Source organism: Papio anubis, chromosome 10 (genome assembly GCF_008728515.1).
Source record: "Papio anubis isolate 15944 chromosome 10, Panubis1.0, whole genome shotgun sequence".
NCBI classification, from domain to species: Eukaryota; Metazoa; Chordata; class Mammalia; order Primates; family Cercopithecidae; genus Papio; species Papio anubis.
In genome coordinates, this window is record NC_044985.1 from 110,114,017 (window position 1) to 110,136,978 (window position 22,962).

The 22,962-nt window shown below is 38.6% G+C and overlaps 1 long non-coding RNA gene across 1 annotated transcript in view; it reads right to left on the minus strand.

The window, feature by feature from the left end:
- The window catches only part of LOC108581436, a 585,003-nt gene that overhangs the window by 534,685 nt on the left and 27,356 nt on the right, over positions 1–22,962 (minus strand). The window lies entirely within an intron of this gene.

Genomic DNA, 22,962 nt, shown 5'->3' on the forward strand with positions numbered 1-22,962 from the left:
ACTCATCCTCTATAATCACGTAAAATATGTCTCCTCCTTCCAAAACTATGACATTGCCCTTCCAAAGTGGAAATCAAACTAGGGAACGGAGACTTATAGAAGCTGAAAACTGGTAACTTTAGGATAATAATTCTACTAAAATTTGTTAGTCTATCATTTTAATTATAAAATGATAAAAATAATTAGACTACACAGAAAAAGGTAAACTCCGATTTAAAATACAACTGTAATGGGGGAGAAAGCAGTTTTTCTTAAAGAATATTATTCTAGGCCCTTACTCAATAGTGTCAGTAGCCTTTAGATTCCTTTATCACAGCTTAACCTGGTGCTGCTTTATAGAAGTGTTCACATCTGTAATGAGGCTTGAACCCCAAACACTAACACATTCAACCACAAGCTAAATGCAATTGCTGAATATTAATGAATTTATTGTAGGAGGAGCTACTGAGTTTTCACACATTGTCTTATTCAAAGCTGACTCTATTTCAGCAGAACTCTGCCACCATCTGTCATGATACCAAATATGACTGATCATGAAATAAATAAATGACTGAAAAAATGTGTTCAATTACTTCCTTTTGAGCTTACCAGACAGCAAGGGTCAATCCAGGCCAATGTTAGTTTGCCACTATTTCTAGCTTTCTACAGTTCTCACTGCCACTACACTCCTAATAATTATGTATTTCCTAATATCGCTAGACCTAATTTTGTGTTTATGCAAAACAGAAGTGCAGATCCTGCAGAAGTGTCTCACATTATATAAACTGCAGATACATTAGAACTTATTAAGTCCTGGTTTCTTTTCCCTCCCCCACCACACACACACACACACACACACACACACACACACGCACACATCCTAATTACTCACTACATTTGGGCATGCTACATAAAATAAACAAATGAGTCAAAAAATTTAAGCTCCCTCATGCTTCTAGATGGGACCTAGGAGTAATGGGTGCAAGAACGGATAAGCCTGGATCATGGGAATATTGTGCCTGGAGACCTCATATGAGGTCAGTACTTTCACTGGATTACTTTTAGCTGTCATGTCATGAGCCTTGTCCTATGACATTCCTTTTTTTTTTTTTTTTTTTTTTTTTTTCCATTTCCAGTTCCAACAATAGATGTATTTCTCATAAGTTCCTAGCTTTGCTTTTCATCCTATAGGTGATGTGAGTTGTGAAATTCATCATGTTTCCTTTTTTGTATTTACTGCTATGAAACCCAACCCCAGACAAGTCCATGGTCCATCGCTTCTGAAAACAGTCTCCCAGATGCCTAGAGCACAAGAATCAAGGGGCCATTCTCAGGATGCCTTGCTAGCCTCAGATTCTGGCCTCACAGCCCAGCAGGTGTGCAGCATGGTGGCTAACTGGCTCTCAGTTCACCTTATTTTTTCTTAGTTCATGATTTCCTCACTTACGTGTATTATTATTTTGTAGACAGTTTTAATATATCTATCTTCAATCTGAAGAGTATAACTAGATTGTTTAAGGCTACAGAAAACCTAATGCTCATCAAAATTTCCCAAATTTTAGGACTTTCAGAGAGATTGTGAGCCTCCACCGGTATTTGTATCATGTTCACAGATTTGTGCACTTATAAAATTGTTTAGCTAACAAAAAAGGGAGACTGCATATTGCAATGTTTAACCAAGCAGGTTTTAGAGCCAGTCTAATGGAGTTCAACTTCCAGCTCTGTCATTTAACAGCTGTGAGACCAAAGGAAAATTACTTAACCTCTCTTGGTTTCCTCATCACATAAAATAAGAATAAAAGTAGTAACTACTTCATAACGTTATTGGAAGAGTAAATGAATTAGGTGAAAAGATTTAGCATAGTGCCTAGAGGCTGGTAAATAATATAAAAGCATTTACGTTATTGGTGTATCCAATCTAAATTCTTTGTGTTGTATCTGGTACATTTAAAACATCTTCTTAACATTCTTACCTATTATATAAGTATTAAGCATCATTGTGAGTAGTTAAAAAATGAAAGTAACCTGCACAGAAAGTGAAATAATCCCCCAAACTAAAAAGCAACCTACACAATGGTAGAAAAATATTTGCAAACCATTTATGGTTATTATCCAAAATATAAAAGATTTTGGATAAAAGATTATGATCCAAAATATACAAGGAACTCAATAGCAAGAAAACAACCCAATTTTTTAAATGAGCAAAGAACCCGAATAGACATTTTTCCAAAGAAGACACACAAATGGCCAACAGGCATACAAAGAGGTGCTCATCATCATGAATCATCAGAGAAATGAAAACCAAAACCACAATGAGATATCACCTCACACCTGTTAGGATGGTTATTAATAAAAGAAAAAGAGATAATGAGTGTTGGTGAGAGTACAGAGAAAAGGGAACTTTGTACACAGTTGGTGAAAATGTAACTTGGTAAAGCCATTATGGAAAACAGTATGGAGATTTCTCAAAAAATTAAAAAGAGAACTACTCCAGAAATCCCACTTCTGGGTATATATCTAAAGGAAATAAAATCAGCATTTTTGAAGTTATATTAAATTATAAGATGTTATCTTTTATATAAATGTTACCATATTATATAAGTTTATATTTATAATTTATAATTTCATAATATATTAAAATATTGTCTTTTATATAATCATTTTATATGATAAAAAGATATTTTATCATGTAAAATCAGCATCTATACCACCATGTTCATTGCAGTATTATTCACACTAACCAAGATATGTAAACAACTTAGTGCCGATCAATGGATAAAGAAATTGCAATATATCAAGAGGTGAATTTTTTGTCTTCACCTCTTGGCATAATACTATTTAAAAGGCTTGTATTTTCTCTTTATACAATTTTCACCTTTACTTTCAAAGTGTTTTGTTGTAGTTGGCTGTTGCAGAGAGCGCATTGTCCTATCATTTGTAAACCTGGCCTGCTTTCTACGTTCATGGTATGGAAACGATGTGATTCTTTGTACAGTTTTATGCTGATGCTCCTTGTAATGTAGTAGAGGCTATTTTGCCTTCCCTCTTCTTTCTCAGTCATTTTGTAAACTCCATAATTATGAAGTGATTGCTTGAGAAAATAACATATAAACATAGAATAGAGTAGACTGATCAAGATGGTTTACAATTTCCTTTTTTAAACTGGGTTATTTATTATGTATTTCTGAACCACTTGGCAGAGAAATTCACAGTACTTAATGTTCATATTTTGAGTAAAGGAAGCTAAAACCATATTTGCTTTTTGATACTACATGCATTAGCAAAAGGTTATGTAAGTTTGTGAAGTAATATTTAACATCTCAAAAAATAATCTTGCATGTTCCATAGTTTTGTATTAAATCAGTCATGTCATAGTCACTTCATCAAGTACAAATAGGTCATTTACTTGTTTGCAGTAGTAGAGTAACATATTCTCCCTCACAGCTTCAGACGGTATCTATAGACTTATAGTTCAAATACAATACCTGAATATCCCAAGTAGTTCTCCCTAAACCCAGTTGAGCACAGAAGAGAGGTAACAGGGAGGTGCAGTGTGTGGAAGCTGCAAACAAGTAGGCCAAAATGAACGTAATCTACACAGAAAATTAAATAACCAACACAAAAAAGAAACTTGCAGAATGGGAGAAAATATTTTCAAACCATGCATCTGATAAAGGATTATTATCCAAAATATATAAGGAACTCAACATCAAGAAAACAAATAAACCAATTTTTTAAATGGGCAAAGACCCTGATTAGATAGAATTTGCATCTTGCATTGGTAATATACCAGAGCCCTATTAGTTTAGTGGTTAGGTATGAGGATAGGAAACACTTTCTGTAATCATATGAAAAAGCTGAACAAACTTAAAGTTAACATTTTTTTAGACCCAAGAAAAAGGAAATAATAATCACCCAGAGAAGTCTCCACGGCAAAGGCCTAGAGAAAAAGAATTTACCGGAAGCTCATTCAAGCCAGGAAGACATCTGTCCCCAACTAGTCCTCTCTAGCTTTCCTGTCTCACTAGGGAAGAGAGCCATGGAAAAATACTTGGGAAGATCACAGCCCAGAGACACAAGTCAAGAAAAATACCAAATCAAGGACACCAGAGAAAGTCAAAACCTCCTGTCCTACAGCTACAGCAAACAATAAACACAGCACAGTTACCAGCCATATTCACATAAATCCTCACACTGAAGGCCCAGTTATCTCAGTTCCTATTACCCAATGCAACATGTCCAGCTTCCAAGAAAAAAGGATAAGGCATTCCAAACCAAAAAAAAAAGGAAAAACAGTCTTAAGAGGCATAGTAAACAACAGAAACAGACTCAGACGTGACACAGATGTTGGACTTATCAGGCAGGGATTTAAAATAATTATAATTAATGCATCAAGGGCTCAATGGGAAAAAAGTAGACAGCAATCAAGAACAGATGAGTAATGTAAGCAAAGAAATAAAATCCTAAGAAAGAAACAAAGGGAAATGTTAGATATTAATTTCTTTGATAAGCACATTAATACTCTAGACATCAGGAGACAGAATTGCTAAGAAATAATCAAAAGCAAATTCTAGAATTTAAAAACAGTATGAGAGTAATAAAAAATACCTTTAATGAGCTCATTAATAGACTAAGAAAAGAATCAATGAGCATGAAGATATATCACTAGAAACTTCCCAAACTGAAATGCGAAGAGAGAAAAGACTAAATAAAACAGAACAGAACATCCAAGAACCCTAGGACAATTTCAAAAGGTGCAATCTGCAAACAATTAAAATACTAGAAGAAGAAAAAAGAATGGAGCATAAATATTGGAGGTGACAATGACCTAGAACATTATAACATTAATGACCAACACCAAACCACAGATTCAGGAAGCTGAGCAAACACCAAGCAGAAAAAAATATCAAAAAACTGACACCTGGCATATGCTATGCAAACTGAAGAAAACCAAAAACAGAGGCCGGGCGCGGTGGCTCAAGCCTGTAATCCCAGCACTTTGGGAGGCGAGGCGAGGCGGATCCTGGGAATCAGGAGATCCGAGACCATCCTGCAGGCAGGTGAGAGCCACGTCTCTACTAAAAATGTCCCTAAAGAGCGAGGTAGGTGCGTGACATGGATCAAGCCTGGGAGCTGAGGGCGCAGGGGGAATAAGTGAACCAGGAGGCCAGAGCTTGCAAGCCAGGCTGAGATCCGACCCACTGCCACTCCAGCCACAGTGAGACTCAGTGCAGAAAGAGGCTGAAAACAGAGAAAAGTTTGAAGGAACAGGGAAAAAAATCACCCAACAAGGAGCAGGATAAGAACTACAAATGTCCCATAACTCACCCACCATCAAATATACAATTTGAACAGCCCTATAGCTATTAAGAAAATGTAACTCATAATTTTAAAACTCCTAAAAATGGAATCTCCAGACTCAGAGTTTCAGTGGAGTTTTATCAAAGGTTAAAAGGAGAATTAACACCAATTCTACATAATCTCTTCTAGAAAATAAAAAAGAAGTGAACACTTTCCAATTAATTTTAGGAAGTTAGCATTACTTTGATACCCAAAACAGAAAAACATAGTACAAAAAAATGAAAACTACACACCAACATGTCTCATAAATGTAGATATAAAAATCCTTAACAAAATACTATCAAACAGAATTCATCAATATATAAAAATAATTATACACGATAACAAAGTAGGGTTTATTTCAGATAATTTAAGCTTGTTCAACACTGGAAAATCAACCATTGTAGTTTACCTCATCAACAAGCTAAAAAAGAAAAGATCATTACATCAGTTAATACCAAAACAGCATCTAACAAAATCCAACCTTCATTCATATTGTAAAACTTCTCAGCAAACTAAGAATAGAGGAGAATTTCCTCAACTTGAAAAAAGGATCTGTTTGAAAAAAAACAAATCCCTACAGATGACATCATATATATAATGAGAAACTAGACATGTTCTTCCTAAGGAGGGAAAGAAATTAGGCAAGAATGGGGTTTGGATCATGATCCCAAAAGACACACTCCCAAACTCCATATTCTAATGTTGAAATCTTCCCTAAAGATCAAAATCTCTAAAGCCCAAATCCCTATAGTCTAAAATCCCTACCATGTAAAATCCTCAAAACCACAATCCCGAAAGATTACAATCCCAAATGTTGAAATCCTAAAATCTGGATTCTGGGGGAAGATTAGTATGTTTTCAGCTGTATACACAATTAGTTGCTGAATGTTAGGCACAACTATTACTTTGTTGTTGTCTTTATTTGCCAATTAAGTATAATTTAAGGAGATGTATGTGGGTGACAAGTTGACAGTAGGTAGATTTGTGAACTTAATTTTAGGTATCAACTAGAATGGATAAAGAAACACCTAGAAACCGAATAAAGCATTATTTTGGGTGTGACTGTGAGGGTGTTCCCAGGAAAGATTAGTATGTGAGATCGGGTAAACTAAGCAGGGAAAGATCTGCCCTCAGTGCTGGCAGGCACCATCTAAACGGCCAGAGTCCCAGAGAGAGCAAATACTGAAGGCAAACTGTTCTCTCTGAGAGTGGGACAGATTTCTGCTGCTGCCTAGGACATCAGAAATTTGATTCCATTAAAGTGCATGATAACAATGATGACTTTGTATGCAAGCATTATGTGTATACATGAAAACATTGAAACCTTCTCAATAAATGAAGAGACATTCTTTCTGTACAATTGTATTTGTGAAAGATAAAATTTCTCGAGATCTCATCTCTTTGGACAAATGGTGGTGACACACAGTGGTCTTTGATCATCCCATTAAAAGGTTGTTCACTACAGTATTTCAGATGACCACATAGTGGTATGTTCTTATATACTTCTTTCTTTTTTTTAAGAGACAGGGTCTTGTTCTGTCACCCAGACTGGAGTTTAGTGGTGTGATCATGGCTGACTGCAGCCTCAAACTCCTGGGCTCAAGGAATCCTCCCATCTCAGCCACCTGAGTAGCTAGGACCACTGGGGTCAACCACCATTCCTGGTTAATGATTATTTTCTAATTTTTTTGTAGAGATGGGGCTTCATTGTTTTGCTTTACGCTGGTTTCACCTTTTTCTTCATCAATACAGCTCAGCTGCTCTTAACTGTTATACCTGCGTTACCGTTGCTAATATGCCTAAGTGTTTACACTTGCAAAAATATGTCTTATTATTGCCTATTTTATTGTGTAAAGTGGCCTATGAAGTGTTCTGTTGTGTTTTTGTTTCTCAAGTAAATTTCCTTTAAAAATGGAAATACATTATAAAGAATTTTTAATCATTTTTTTCCAAAATTACATATACGGGATTTTCATCTTTCAGGATTTTAGCACTGAGGATTATGGCATTTGGGTTTGTGCCTTTCAAGATTATGGACAGCTCCCACAAGGATGTTCTCTCCACTGCCCTTAATAAATGTCATACTGGAAGTCTTAGCTATTATAATAAGAATATATAATGAAGTAGAAAATATACAGGTTCAGGCCAGGCTCGGTGGCTCAGACCTGTAATCTCAGCACTTTGGAAGGCTGAGGAAAGCAGATCACTTGAGCTCAGGAGTTCGAGAGCAGCCTGAGCAACATGGTGAATTCCCATCTCTACTAAAAACAAACAAACAAAATATTAGCCAGGTGTAGTGGTGTGCATCTGTGGTCCCAGCTACTCGGGAGGCTGAGGTGGGAGGATCATTTGAGCCTGGGAGGCAGAGGTTGCAGTGAGCCGAGATCCTGCCACTGCCCTCCAGCTTGGGTGACAGAGTGAGGCCTTATTTCAAAAAATACAGAGAGAGAGAGTGGAAAGAAAGAAATGAATTTGTCTTAATTTGCAGATGACATAATTCTCTCTACAGAAAATCTCAAAGAATCAACAAAAATCTCTTGAAACCACCAAGTCATTATAGCAAAGTCACAGGGTAACAGGTTGAGATATAAACGTCGAATGTTTTTTCTAATACCATCAAGAAACAATTGAAATTTAAATTTTTAAAAATACAATCTATTGACAGTGGCTCACACCTGTAATCCCAGCACTTTAGGAGGCCAAAGGGAAGCAGATGACTTGATCCTAGGAGTTCTAGACCAGCCTTGGCAACATGGTGAAACCCAGTCTCTACTAAAAACACTATAATTATCCAGGCATGGTGGCACACACCTGTAGTCCCAGCTACTCTGGAGACTGAGGTGGAAGGATCACCTGAGCCCAGGAGATGGAGGCTGCAGTGAGCCTGTTTGCACCAATGCACTCCAGCCCGGGTGACAGAGTGAGACCCTGCCTCAAAGAAAAACACAATTGACATTAATACCAAAATGAAATTAAATACTTAGGTACAAATCTAACAGTATATGTGCAAGACCCATATGAGAAAAACTACAAAACTCTGATTAAAGGCATCAACAACGAACTAAACAATGGGAGAGTTGATCAGTTTTTATGGATTGACTTTTTAGTAACATACTATTTCAACCCAACCTAATCTACAGATTTAATACAATCTCAAACTCCCAACAACCTGTTTTGTATATGTTGACAAACTGATTCTAAAGTTTATATTGAAACACAAAAACCTTCCAACAGCAAAAGCAAGACTGAAGAAGAATAACATTGAAAGACTCACAGTACCTGATTGTAAGACTTATAAAGCTTCAACAATCAAGACAATGTGGCACTGGCAAAAGAACAGACATAAAGATTGGTGAGACAGAGTAGAACATGCGGTATTAGAACCACACAAATACAGTCAGCTGATCTTTGACAAAATAATAAAGGTAAATTAATGGGGAAATGATTGTCTTCTCTGGAAAATTTCAGACAGATCCCAACCGAGTGACAGTCTACAAAATATCTAACCAGTTTTCCTCCTAACTCTCAAGGTCATAAGAAACAGTCTGAGAAATTGACAACCAAGAGAAGATTCAGGAAACATGGTGGTGACTAAATGTAATGTGATTTCCTGGATGAGACCCTAGAAATAAAAGTGGAATTTAGGTTCAACTAAGGAAATCTGAATAAAGAATGGATTGTAGTTAATAACAATATATCAGTATTGGTTCATAACAAATGAACTATACTACTGTGTGTTGATTATAGAGAAAACTGATGTGGTATATATGGAAACTTCCATCTTCATAATTTTTCTGTAAATTTAAAGCTGTTCTAAAAGAAAACATTTATGAAAATATCAGTAATATATCCTCTAATAATCAAGAAAAAAATCAGTTAACATTTTGACATATGTATATGATTTCTCTATATGAAAATATATTTTTTCACAAAATGTCTTTTTATATGTACTGCTTCATACTCATCTATTTTTCACATTTCAATATATTATAAATATCCTTAATTTCAATATTCATAGCTATTATCATTTCCTTGTACTACTATACAATAATATTATTACACAATTATCCCATTATATTATATATCTCACTACTCTTTGAAATTTCTGTTGTTCCCAATTATTTGCTAAACAACTCTGTAATTTATTCTATAAAATAGTTACTCTTTCACAATTAACTCTCTAGGAGCACTTCCAGAAGCAAAATTTAGGGGTAAAAGTTTTGATTTTTTTATAATTACATTATTCAAAAATTCATGTTCTCTTATATTTATTAGGAATTTTGCTATAATACTATTGATAAAATAAAATATCTTTAAAATAAGTAAAATGTATAAAGAAGTATTTTTTATGAAATAAAAATGCAATACTTAGGTGAAAGTTATCAGACATGCAAATGCTAATTGTCACCCCTACACTGTATATTTAAGTGGCTTAAAGGAAGCACTCCAGTGATGCTCACAATATTAAATTTAAAAAAAAGAAAGAAAGAAGAAAGCATTGAAAGAAGGAAGTAAGGGAAGTGGGAAGGAAGGAGACTAGGGAGAAATGGAGCAACCAACATGAAAAAGTCATTTGCAAGAGATTTTGGCCTATGATCATATAAAACACTGAGATTACACTGAACAAAAGGAGTATCTAAAGAGTTTAAGAAAATTACTGATCACATTCTATTTAACATCTAAAAAATAGTTATGGCAATATGTTAGCATTTCATTCTTATTGTCTTCATGGAGATAAATGAGTAACCAAAAGTCAAATATCGATTGACTATTTATCTGTCCAAGGTGTCTTTCTAGCATTCCACATAATATTTTTATGTTGTGATTTAATTAATATGCATGTTCACTTATTCCCAGGATAACCATATTTTAGATGTGTGCATATTATAAACACACAATATTGCATAACTTGTAAATGGGTCTGTGTGTGTGTATTTATGCACACTAAAACACTGGCTATGCAACAATTCCATCTGTAGCTCCTCTCTTATTTGGAGGACGTATTATTGGTGAAGTATATACATATACTGTACGAGGTGATTGATGTCATTAGGGAGGCAGTAAGGCAGGTACTTAAGAGCCTGTCTGTCTTGGTTCATACCTTGGTTTCGTCATTCAGTAGTTGTACTACTTAAACCCTGTATTATCAAGGTTCTTATTTAGCCTTTCTGTGCTTCATATGCATAACCTATAAAACGGGGACATTAATAGTACCTACCTTGTAGGTAGTTGTTGTGAAGGCTTATAATTACATATTATATAGAATAGATGACATTGTGTTTAACATATATTTCATATATAACATTTTGTATTGTATGTAACATATATGATTACATATACTTATATATAGACACATGTATATATTAGTACAGTGCCTGGCAAATGGTAAGCACTCAATGGATGTTTGCAGTTATTATCAAATTTTCAAAAACATCCTGCAAGTATTGCTGTCTCTGTTTTACAGAGGAAGGAGCCAAGCTCTGAGAATCTTTATGATTTTCCTAAGGTCTAACAGCTAGTAAAGGCTCAGGTTACGTTTGAAACTAAAGCATATGGCCTTCCTCTGAAGTACCACATTTACTATCAATAGTAATTAATGTGATTATAGTATAGGGATGCATTTCTTAGGTTATTATTGGAAAATAAAAAGGACTCTTACCATAAATTACTTTCACCAAAATAAAGCTCAGTAAGGATTTGTTACAGCATTATTGACAACTTAAGCATGTTTGCTTAAATAGTCAAAAGAAAAATAACATTGGAAAAATTCTGTACAAGTAATAGACACCAGAAAAAGTTACTGTCCATGAGTCAGAAACCAGGATTTCTTCAACACACTGTATAGACAGATCTAAAATTAAGGGGATGATTAGCCAATATGCAATTCACCATATGTTAAAGAAAAGAAAAGCCCCCTATACATGAGAGAGGGAGCAAATTGACTTGATCACATTGGCATATCACAACTTCCAAAGAAAGGGCTGTCAGTGAAGTAGGGCTGGGGACTATTGATGGGGCGGGGAAGGTGGCATACCAGAGCCCAGGAGTATAGCAAGTACCTACAACAAGATAAGGCATTTCCTCAAAAGTGTTCATTCAACCAGATGTAAATTCATCCCAAACCGATTTACTGGCCAAAGAGTGGAGGCAATGCCACAATATATCCTAAGGATGAGAGCTAGGGTAGAGAATGGAAAAATTGTCTAACCTCAACAAGAAAGAGAAGCAAAACAAAACAGACTCCTTGGCAGTGGTGAAGTTGCTACTTTCACTACCTCGGCTCTCACTACCTCTCACAATACATATTACTACCTGGTAAATATAATTATTATATATAGAAGTGTTCCTTTCCCCTTCTCTGAGCCTAAAACATCCAAGAAGGGACTACAAAATATTGGTTAGAATGCACCAGAATTTTCAATATTAGGAAAACTTGAGCAAGTAAGAACGAACAGAGAAAAAGAACCAGACATATAAAAGGAGATTCAATTGAAGAGGAATTAGCCAATACAAAAAATCAAATAAATACTCCTCCATTTTATCGTCAATCAAATTTTCTGCAATAAAAGAAAAAATATTTGGGGAAAAGTAAAAGAGAACATTGTATCTATGAACCTATATTAGCCAAACACTAAGAAGCAGTCACCTGAGATCTGGAAGAAATGCCCATTTTCAGATTTAAAATTGTGATGGAGGTGGTGAAACCTTTATTAGAATCACATAAAACCCTAACCTATTAAAGCAGAAGATGTGCTTCACAGCTTAGTCAGCAACTGAGAATTAAGGATGAATATATAAAAATGATGAGAGAAAAGATAAGAGACATGGAAGAGATACCTTGAAACTATGGCACACACGTAACAGCAGTTTAAGAAAAATAAGACAAAGGAAAAAGATGAGACATAATATTCAAAATAGCATGAGAAAGATTTCCTGAATTCAAGACATGTTTGAGGTTTCAGGTAAGAGGGATTCTAATTGCCAAACAAAATAAATAAAAACTTTTTTTTTTTTTGAAATGGAGTCTCGCTCTGTTGCCCAGGCTAGAGTGCAGTGGCATGACCTCAGGTCACTACAACCTTCACTTCTCAAGTTCAAGCAATTCTCCTGCCTCAGCCTCCCGAGTAGCTGAGATTAAAAACATGTGCCCCCACGCCCAGCTAATTTTTGTATTTTCAGTAGAGATGGGGTTTCACCATGTTATCCAGGCCGCTCTCAAACTCCTGACCTCAAGTGATCCGCCCACCTCGGCCTCCCAAAGTGCTGGGATTACAGGCATAATTACAGGCATTGCCGCACCCGGTCTCCTATATTCTTATAATATCTGTGACTGTTAATTTTATCTGTCAACTTGACGAGGCTAAGGGATGCCCTATTCACCGGTAAAACATCATCTCTGGGTGTATCTGTCAGGGAGTTTCTGGAAGAGATTTGCATTTTAATCGGTAGTCTGGAGTAATGCAGATGGTCCTCACCACCACGGTGGGTGGGTATTAGCAGATTCACTGAGGGCCTGACTACAAAAAGGTGGAAACAAGTTGAATTCTCTCTATCTTCTTGAGCTTGGCCATCTATCTTCTCCTGCCCCCAGACAGTACTCTTGGTTCTCAGGTCTTTGTACTCAGGGATTTATACCAACAATTCCTTCAGTTCTCAGGCTTTTGGATTTGAGCTGAATTATACCACCAGCTTTCCAGCTTCTCCAGCTTGCAGATGGCAGTCTGTGGGACTTCTCAGCCTCCTTCACTGCAGGAGTCAATTTCCATCATAAATATCCTCTTTTATATAGATACATCCTATTAGTTCTATTTCTCTGGGGAATCCTGACTAATTCAATATGACTGTATTTCAAAAATAAAGGAAGCAATAAACTGAGAGAATACAGGCATAAAATAAAAAGGTTGTCTACACAGGATAAAGTATGAGTTTTATATGAAAATTCTTTTCACAATGCAAAATGACAGAAAGCAATGAAGCAAGGTCCAGTAAGTGTTGACGCAAAACGGCTGTGAAATAGGAAATCGGTAACAAGATGGGAGAAGAGAAACAGAAAGATATTATCAAACATGGAAAGCCTCAGAAGTTATTTTAATTAAATATACTTTCTAAACATAGAAGTCTAATTAACCTAAGAAAATAAAAGAAAACACAAGTACTAAGCCTTACATATTGTGTTAATTTGCTACGGCTTCTGTAACAAAATACCAGAGACCAAATGGCTTAAACAACAGAAATGCATTTTCGCATGTTTTGGAGGCTAAAATTCTGAGGTCAGGTGTGAGCCGGATAGGTTTCTTTCAATGTCTCTCTCCTTGGTTTGGAGGTGGCCCTCTTCTCCCTGTGTTCTCCTGCTCTTCCCTGTGTGATCTGTGTCCCAATCTCCTCTTATTTTCTGAAACAGCCTTCTTGAGGTATAATTAATATACAAAACTGCACATATTTCATGTATACAATTTCCTGAGTTTGAATATATGCATCAGCCCATGAAACTATCACCATAATCAGGTGATATAGATCCGTCACCTCCAAAAATGTCCTTGTGTTTTTGTGTTTTACTTTTGTTTTGTGGTAACAATATTTAACAGGAGATCTACCCTCCTCGGAGGCACACCAGTCCTATTGGGTTAGGGCACGCTCTAATAATTTCATTTTACCTTAATTATCCTTTAAAGACCCTATCACGACAGGTGCAGTGGCTCGTGCCTATAATTCCAGGACTTTGGGAGGCCATGGCGGGTGGATCACCTAAGGTCAGGAGTTCGACACCGGCCTGACCAACATGGTGATCCCCTTTCTCTGCTAAATACAAAAAATTAGCCAGGCATGGTGGCACATGCCTGTATCCCAGCTACTCAGGAGACTGAGGCAGGAGAATCGCTTGTATCCAGGAGGCAGAGGTTGCAGTGAGCCAGGATCATGCCATTGCACTCCAGCCTCGGTAACAAGAGCAAAACTCCAACTCAAAAAAAAAAAAAAAACCCCTATCTCTACATATATTCACATTTTGAGGTTACTGGGGTTAGGGCTTCAACATACGAATTGGGAGGGGGTGGACAGCACAACAGCTCATAACAGACCTAAAGAATTATACACAGAAGAAAAGTTTTAAATTTGCCAATTCAGTGATGAACAAAATTTTAAAGAAAACATAAATGTTAAAATTTGACTCAAAAAAATAGAAAACTGAGATTAATAATGATACAAAATGTATCAAGTTGTCAAGTGAAACGCAGCAGACTGCTTAGGCTTTCAAGTCACAGAAAAATATTAAACAACAAAAACCATTTAAGATTACAAAATTAATAGGAAAGCTATAAATGTCATTCTGTAAAGCTAGCATAAGCCTGGTCCTAAACGTGTCAAGAGGGCTAGAGCAGAGCAAAGACTGGGCTGCCCTCCCTAGTCACAGGCAATGTGATCTGGGGAGCCAAGCCCCAGGCCTGACCACTCAGAGGCAGCATCTTTATTGCCATAAGGATTGGTTAGAAATGGTTAGATGATCCAGTCTAAGCCAGTCAAGCTCCCAGGAAGACTTTTGCTGTAATTATGTGGAAAAAAAAAATTCATTCTCTCCTGAGATCCAAGATTTTAAGGTAAATTAAAGCCTGGAAGCAGAGGACCAGAGCCAAACTGGCTGTACTATCTGTGGGGTTTAGTGCAAAATGAAAACTACTAGGAATTTCAAGGTGTTGATTAATATAGGATGACTGCATCTCCCCTAAAATTTATATATTGAAGACCTAACCCTCAATATTCCAGAATGTGACTTTATTTGGAAACAGGGTCATTGAATATGTCATTAGTTAAGTTACAACGAGATCATTAGACTAGGCCCTAATCCAATATGACTTCATCCTTCTAAAAGGGGGAAATTTGAACACAGAGACACAAAACACCACGTGCTTTTCTTTCTTTATATTTTTATTTTTGTTGTTGTTGTTGTTTTCAGATGGAGTTTCACTCTTGTTGCCCAGGCAGGAGTGCAATGGCGATCTGGGCTCACTGCAAGCTCCACCTCCCGGATTCAAGCAATTCTCCTGCCTCAGCCTCCCAAGTAGCTGGGATTACAGGTATGCGCCACCACGCCCAGCTACTTTTGTATTACTACTTTTTTTTTTTTTAGTAGAAGCAGGGTTTCTCCACGTTGGTCAGGCTGGTCTTGAACTCCCAACCTCAGGTAGGTGATCTGCCTGCCTTGGCCTCCCAAAGTGCTGGGATTACAGGCGTGAGCCACCATGCCCGACTTGTATTTTGTATTAGTTTGTTCTCACGCTGCTAAGTTTAATAGACTCCCAGTTCAGCAGTTCAGCATGGCTAGGGGCCTCAGGAAACTTACAATCATGGCAGAAGGGGAAGCAAACATGTCCTTCTTCACATGAAGGCAGCAAAGAGAAGTGCTGAGCAAAAGAGGAAAAAGCCCCTTATAAAAGCTTCAGATCTCATGAGAGCTCACTCACTATCAGGAGAACAGGATGGGAGAAACTGCCCCATGATTCAATTATCTCCACCTGATCCCAGCCACAACACATATGGATTATGGGAACTATAGTTCAGGATGAGATTTGGTTGGGAACATAACCAAATCATATCAAACATAAAGGCAGAGATTAGGGTGATGCATCTACAAGTCAAGGCATGTCAAAGCATGACAGCAAACCATAAGAAGCTGGGGGTGAGGTATGGAACACATTCTCCCTGCCAGCTTCAGAAGGAACCAACACTGCTCGCACCTGTGAGACAATCCATTTCTGTTGCTTATGGCCCCCAGTTTGTGGAACTTTGTTGCAACAGCCCTAGAAAATCATAGTGACAGCAGAGCATTAAACCAAGCACTGTGCCCTTCTCAGCATGGGGCTTGGTGCCAGTGCACAGGTTGCATGCCCATGAGGCCAGCCCTGCCTGCAGCTGTCTATATCACTGGGTTCAAGGAAGGCACACCTGAGGGGAAGAGCTGCAGGAGAGTGAAAGGAAGTCTTGAAGCCAAGGTTTAAGCTTTAAATCCAGTGTGTGACTTCAAGTCTCTGCAAAGGAAATGCCAAGGTTTGATTAGACATGCGAGTGAAGTAAGTCTTCAGGGAAATGTCTCTGAAGGGTAAATAAGGGTGGAGGAGGCAAAACAGAAGAAGGCATGGAGAGGCTTCCATCTGCATTGCTGGCCTGACACCCTGAAAGCAGTGAGGGAAAGGAAGAGAATTGAGTAGGACACTCAGGTTGCAGAGCAACTCAGAGAAAGTCCTGACCAGGCTGATGAGGAGCTCTAGAGCAAAGTACTCAAAGGAACCCTGCATGAGGTAGGAATTGCCCAGCTCACTACACCTGCCCTGCTCAGTCATTGGCTGGGAGCGGCCAGAAGAAAGCATGACCACCACCTGGACACTGTGGGGAATTCAAATGGGTGACCCTTGGAGGCTTTCTGTCAATGACCCTGGATCTACCAGCTGCTCTTTAGGTGAGATCTGAATGATACAGGTAAATGACCACCAGGAACCACATGTCAGACGTAGCCACTTCCGCACACATTTGGGAAACAGCTCCACTACAGTGTCTAGAGCTTCTCTTCATGAAGAGAAACACAGGAGGAAGAGACTAGCAGGATAAACTGCAGCCCCCATCTCTGCATTTGGACTTGAGGGCATAACTTGTACTCATTCTCTTCCCCTTTCACTATCTATCTAAATTTTCCCTCTCCTGTGTTACCACCTCAGCAGGTCTTAATGGCTTACCTGGTGGTGTGACACAAACCCTTATTCTCTAGGGGTCTGAACACTGGTCATCAGACCATTCTCAGCCTGAGGTTGCCAAACAAATCAGTTTATGGTTACAACGAAGCAAAAAATGTACTAGTTGGTGCCCAAGTGAGTCACCTGGGTTCCATACACATTTCCTACTGGGTAAAGCCTTACCTTCTCCTCCTGGTCAGAATTGAATCAGTTACCCATGGAATGAAGATTTCTCTTCTCCCCTGCGCATCTCTGGGCACATGAACTTCCTGGTACCTTGGAAGAAGCCATAGCTTATAGTCTGCTGGACTGTATGCCCCAAAAGGCAGAACTGCTTATATCACAGCTTGACCTATTACAGTGTCCTTTCTTCTTTCAAGCCTCACCCAAAGTCACCAGCCTTCCTTGTCACCTAGTGTATGAGCTGAGGCAGTAGTCCAAAGACCCAGGTACAGAATGTGATGCCTCCAGGACCTCAGGTGGTTTATAAGGAGCTGCCCTACCTGTCATCTTAGGAATGCAGGATATAACCATTTGGCTTGTACTTTGGAAGTTATGTCCTGGAAATTCCTTGACACCTAGATCCCTGAGATGTTTACTGAAGTGACAGGTCCTTGACTTATCATTGACTTTACCTCCCATACCCCTAGAATGCATGTATCTTATGAGGGTGTCCAACATACTAACAACTTCTTGCTCATGCTGCCACATCAACATGATGCTATCAATGTATGGTATCAATGTGATGTTCCTCAGGATATGGAGCTGTTCAAGATCTCTTCAGGTTGTATTATGATAGAGGGAGAGTTAACATACCTTTGAGGCAAAACTGTAATTATTGTTATCAGTTCCTCACAAATGTGAACTGTTTCTGGCCATCTGTTCTGAGTGGAATAGAAAACAATATATTCCACAAATCAATGGCCACATGTCATGCACTCGAGGCCTGGATAAATCTACTCTAGCACTGATACCACATCTGTACAGCAACTGTGATTAGGGCTACTTGGCTGACTTTATCTGTAGTCATTCTTTAGGGTCCATTTAGTTTCTGCAAGGGCCGGACTGGTGAATGAAGTGGGGATATAAGGGGGACCACCACCCTTGCATCTTCCAGGTTTTCAATGGTAGCATTAAGTTTTACCATTCCCCTGGGCTGCAATTTTGTTTTGATTTACTCTTTTGGTGGAGGATGGGAAGGAGCAAAAACAGGCCACACTCCTGCCATACTCGGACATTGGCTGACAGCAGACCAGTGAGAGCGTGGCCACTGAATGAATAAGAAGGATCCAAAATGGCGGCAGGTAAGGGTGTCTGCCAGCTACTCATTGTAGCCTGAACTCTCAATGGAAGAACTGATCTACACACCTCTATGGTCACTACTGCTAGACCTATCTACATTTATACATCGATCTCTACATCTCCATCTATATCGAAATATGTCTATTTTACCATACTCAAGATTTATCACAAGAATTCAAAGACATTTATTCACATTAGAAGATATTTTGGTGAAATTCACAAAATTACAAGGTAGGGGTGGGGGGCATATAAGTAAATCAAAAAATGGAAACACTTTTTAAATTTCTTTGGTGCTTTTCTGTGTGTTTAAAATTTTCGACATGCAAATCTTTTGGGACTGCATTAAAGATTCATAGTTATTTTCAAAGAGAATTAAGAAACTTATCTGCTGGTTCTTTGCATCTAGAAATAATGCTTTCAGAACATGCTGGTAATCATAGGCTTTGGCCAATCAGACCAATCAAGTCTCCCAGTTCTGTCCAGTTCTACCACATGCACAATGACATGCCTGCCACTGGGTTACTGTCATCTGCATCGCCTCTGTAGTATCCCACCTGCAAAGGATAATGTGCAACTTTTCCAAGGGCCCCAGCATGGTCTCTTTCCCTCAGAGCAACAACAGAAAGAGGCATGATAGATAGTATCAAGAAATAGTTACCTACTTTGAATAATCAAGGACTCTATAACCTGAAAGAATATTGCCTTCACATAGACAATAAGATTTAATTTAGTGGTTTGGAGCCCAGCAAACAAGTTCCCTGAGAAAAAGCTTTCTTTAAACACAGCAACTCAGGCAACTTGCACATACATGAACCAAGAAGGCCTGGAACATTCAACAAGCTGGGTACAAGTTGACCCACAAGAGCAAACTAAGCACACTTAAAAATAACAATACGGAGAAGAAGGATCATAATTATAATCTCTCTGGTGAGATAGAAGATCACTGTGACCACCAGACACAATGCCAAATATCCTGTTGGCAGGTTGCTTCCTTGGCCCTTGTGCATTTGTGAGCCCAGAGCCAGGCTGCAGGCAGGCACCAGCCCCAGCTTTCACTTGCTCACCATCAAGTGACTGCCACGAGCTCAGGTTACAAATTTGTTTATATTTAGATGAACAGGTGTGTGGCTCAGTTCTAAATCAAGGCAGTGTCCTGCTGTTGTCATCTTAATGTGCTTCATATAGCTGGAATGATTTAATGTGGAAAAGGGCGACACTCCTACCCTGACTTATGCTTAGGGCTGTGCCCAGCTTGTAGAAATTTTGTCATAACCTCTGCTCAGATTCTCTGCATCATTCCCTCTTTGCATAAATCTGCAAAGGTTTTTTGTACTGGTTGGTGGTTTGCTGCGGGAAAAGGAATGAGAAGCCCAGGTTTCTAATGTGGCTTCATTACAAGAGCTGGTTACCTCTTCCCTCTTAGCTTTGCAACCTGGGGATATTTTAAAATTGCCGATTTTCAGTTGGCCCCTCATGAATACACCAAGATTGTTGTGAAACTCAGATGATACCATTTAGGTGACTGTGCTTCATAAACCCTAAAATACTCCACAAATGCAAAATCATATGATGCATGTAAAAGACCTTTATGAAGCTAAATACACTCTACAGATGCAAACTAGTACAGTGGATGAAAGTGTCCTGCAAGCAACATTATAAATATCAGAAACACGAGGGAATTCAAGACCAGGAGTTCTCGAAGATAGTGGCTTTTCAGTCAGCTTCTTCAACTGTCATTTTATTAAGAATTCTGACGAAAATATAACATATAAGGAAGTGGAAACACTGGCTACACTGTAATTATTCTGTTAAGTATTTGAGCTCTGGTACTTACACAGGTTTTCATTCTAATTCTAAGAATTCCACATACTGGGTGACAGGGATAGGCCGTGGATCATTTTGTGACATCCCTAAAATAAGTAGCTACCAAGTGGGAGGCTTTTCAATGAGGGAAGGAAAATAAAATGTTGTTTCCATTCAGATTTCACTTCTCTTTATATTATCATAGGGATCATTATGTGTTATTAAAAGTGATATAAATATTTTATACAAGAAATAATTCTGACTTTTTATAAAGTAGCTTCATCATAGGCATCTCTTAATAAAAAGTTTCCTGTCTACCAAGTGACTCCTTGTGCCCATATTCTAGTGTACTTTCCACTAAATAAGTGAACAAATGCACAAGGATATTGGCCCTCCCAAGCATGCATGACAGCAAGGGCACTTGGAATGCACTTGAGTTTTTCTTGGTCATTCTATCCTCACTCATGTTTAAAGTCTCCTTAATTGCTCTGAAATACAGAGCTCTGTATTTCAGAGCAATTAAGTAGAGACAGATGCGTCACTACAGATATGCTTACCTAACAGACACAAGATTCCCAGCCTCATAAAATCCCAGAGGAGGAAAAGCCCTGGGGGGGCCTCTAGTTCTCCTCTTCCCCCACAACAGGAAATCTCCCTGCAACTGCCTGGCCATGGCTGCCCTCCAAGTCAGATCTCTACTCAGCCAGTCCCCTGCTTAGTGCTGTGAGCTGCCTGGGTTATCTGGCCCCAGAGTCTTGTGCACTGACCAATTTCCTATGTTTTGTGAGGTTTGTTTGTCTGTTCGTTTCGTTGGTTGGTTTCGTTTGCTTTGTTGGTTTTGAGACAGAGTCTTGCTCTGCCCCCCAGGATAGAGTGCAGTGGCACAACCTCCGCTCACTGCGACCTCTGCCTCCCAGGTTCAAGGGATTCTCATGCCTCAGCCTTCCAAGTACCTGGGACTACAAGTGCATGCCACCACGCCTGGATAATTTTTTGTTTTTGTAGTATTTTTAGTAGAGTTGGGGTTTCACCATGTTGGCCAGGCCTGTATTGAACTCCTGATCTCAAGTGATCTGGCTGCCATGGCCTCCCAGCGTCCTGGGATTACAGGCATGAGTCACTGCACCCAGCCCAGCTTCCTGTGTATTTGAGCAAAGTTCAGACTGAAGGTGCTAATCTATTAGAGCCTGTAGAAGTCCTAACTCCTCTGTCTCTCTTTCCTGCTAGGAAGCCCTTGATGTTTTATCATAGTGAAAGGGAAGAAATCTCCATTTGTTGCTGCCAACCTGGGCAATGGCAAGTCTAAAATGGTTTAAGTTAGATCTGAGGGATTTGTTTTTAACGAAGTAAAACATTTCTCCTGCCTCCTTTTACTTGTTTTTTAAATCCAGAGGTATAAAAATCTTAGATTATTTAAAACAAGTAATGAAATATGCATTTTAAACAGATCATAACAAACTGAAGAAGGACACTAATGAGACTGATGGCGATGAGTGGAAGATGGTGAGGAAAAATAGAGGTGGGGAGATTGAAGGCAGACAAATGGAGACAGTGGGGTGATGGAGAGAGCAGTAAAGGCTAGCAGAAAGAATAACATGCAAACAGAGGAGGAGGACAGAGTGAGAGTGAAGAAAGAAGGAAGGAAAGAAGAAAAGAGGGAGGAGACGGAAGGAGGAAAGAAAGAAGAAAGGAAATAAGAGAGGGAGGAAGAGAGGTAAAAGCCAACAGAAAGACAGAATTACTTGCAAACAAAGAGGACAGAGCGGGAGTGAAGAAAGGAAGCAAAGAAGATGGAGAGGGAGGGAGGGAGGGAGGGAGGGAGGGAGGGAGGAAGGAAGGAAGGAAGGAAGGAAGGAAGGAAGGAAGGAAGGAAGGAAGGGAGGGAGGAAGCGAGGGAGGGAGGAAGCGAGGGAGGGAGGAAGCGAGGGAGGGAGGAAATAAGGAGCAAAGAAAGGAAAGAGAGGAGGGAGGAGAGAGGAAGAAAGGAAGGGAAGGAAGGAGGAAGGAAAGAAAGAAGGAAGGAAAACAGAGACAGAGGGAAGGGGAAGGAGCAAGTTTGAAGTGGGTGATAGGTCAGAGGTAAATTACTCATTAGACTCCAGGTTACTTGCTATAATAATAACTGTTAATAATAACATTTATTGAATGTTTACTATCTCCCAGATACTATCCTAAGTACTTTAGATGTAATCCTCTTCACAACCCTATGAATTTTGACTCAATAATTATAATTTTAGCCATCAGTCTCAGGCATAAGAAAGCTATACACTAGAACTCTAGGTAATGACTGGCAGAGCCAGGGTTCAAGTTCAGGTAGGCTGGCTTTGCATCTCTTGGCCCCTTGTCTCTAGTTCCCTGCAGCTTCTTCTTATTCTCCAGACTGACCATGCATTGCACTATCCACTGAGATTTCCATGAGCCTTATAGAAGTTGAAAGCAACACTCTATCTAGTGGTGTTAGCAGATTGCAAAGTCCATTGTAGAATTTAAGTTTATTTTATTCAGTGATGTTTCAAAACATACTTTAGAAGTTTACAGATGCTTGGCAATTTTCTAGCTGTTTCAAGCTCCTTTAACAGTTCCAAGATTTTTAATTGCCTTATTGTTTTGCTTAGAGTGATCAGAGTTGCTTTATTCCTTGCGAACTAGAGGTCTTAAATAAAACCAGCATTTATTTCTACTTCATAACAAATTCTTGTTTTGTGGTCTAGTTAAAACTAAGTAGGAAATATGAAAGAAAAGCTTTTAAAAGCTAGGAATAAATGTTACATGTATATAATAAATGCAACCAGTAAATGTTTAGTGAATAAATGAA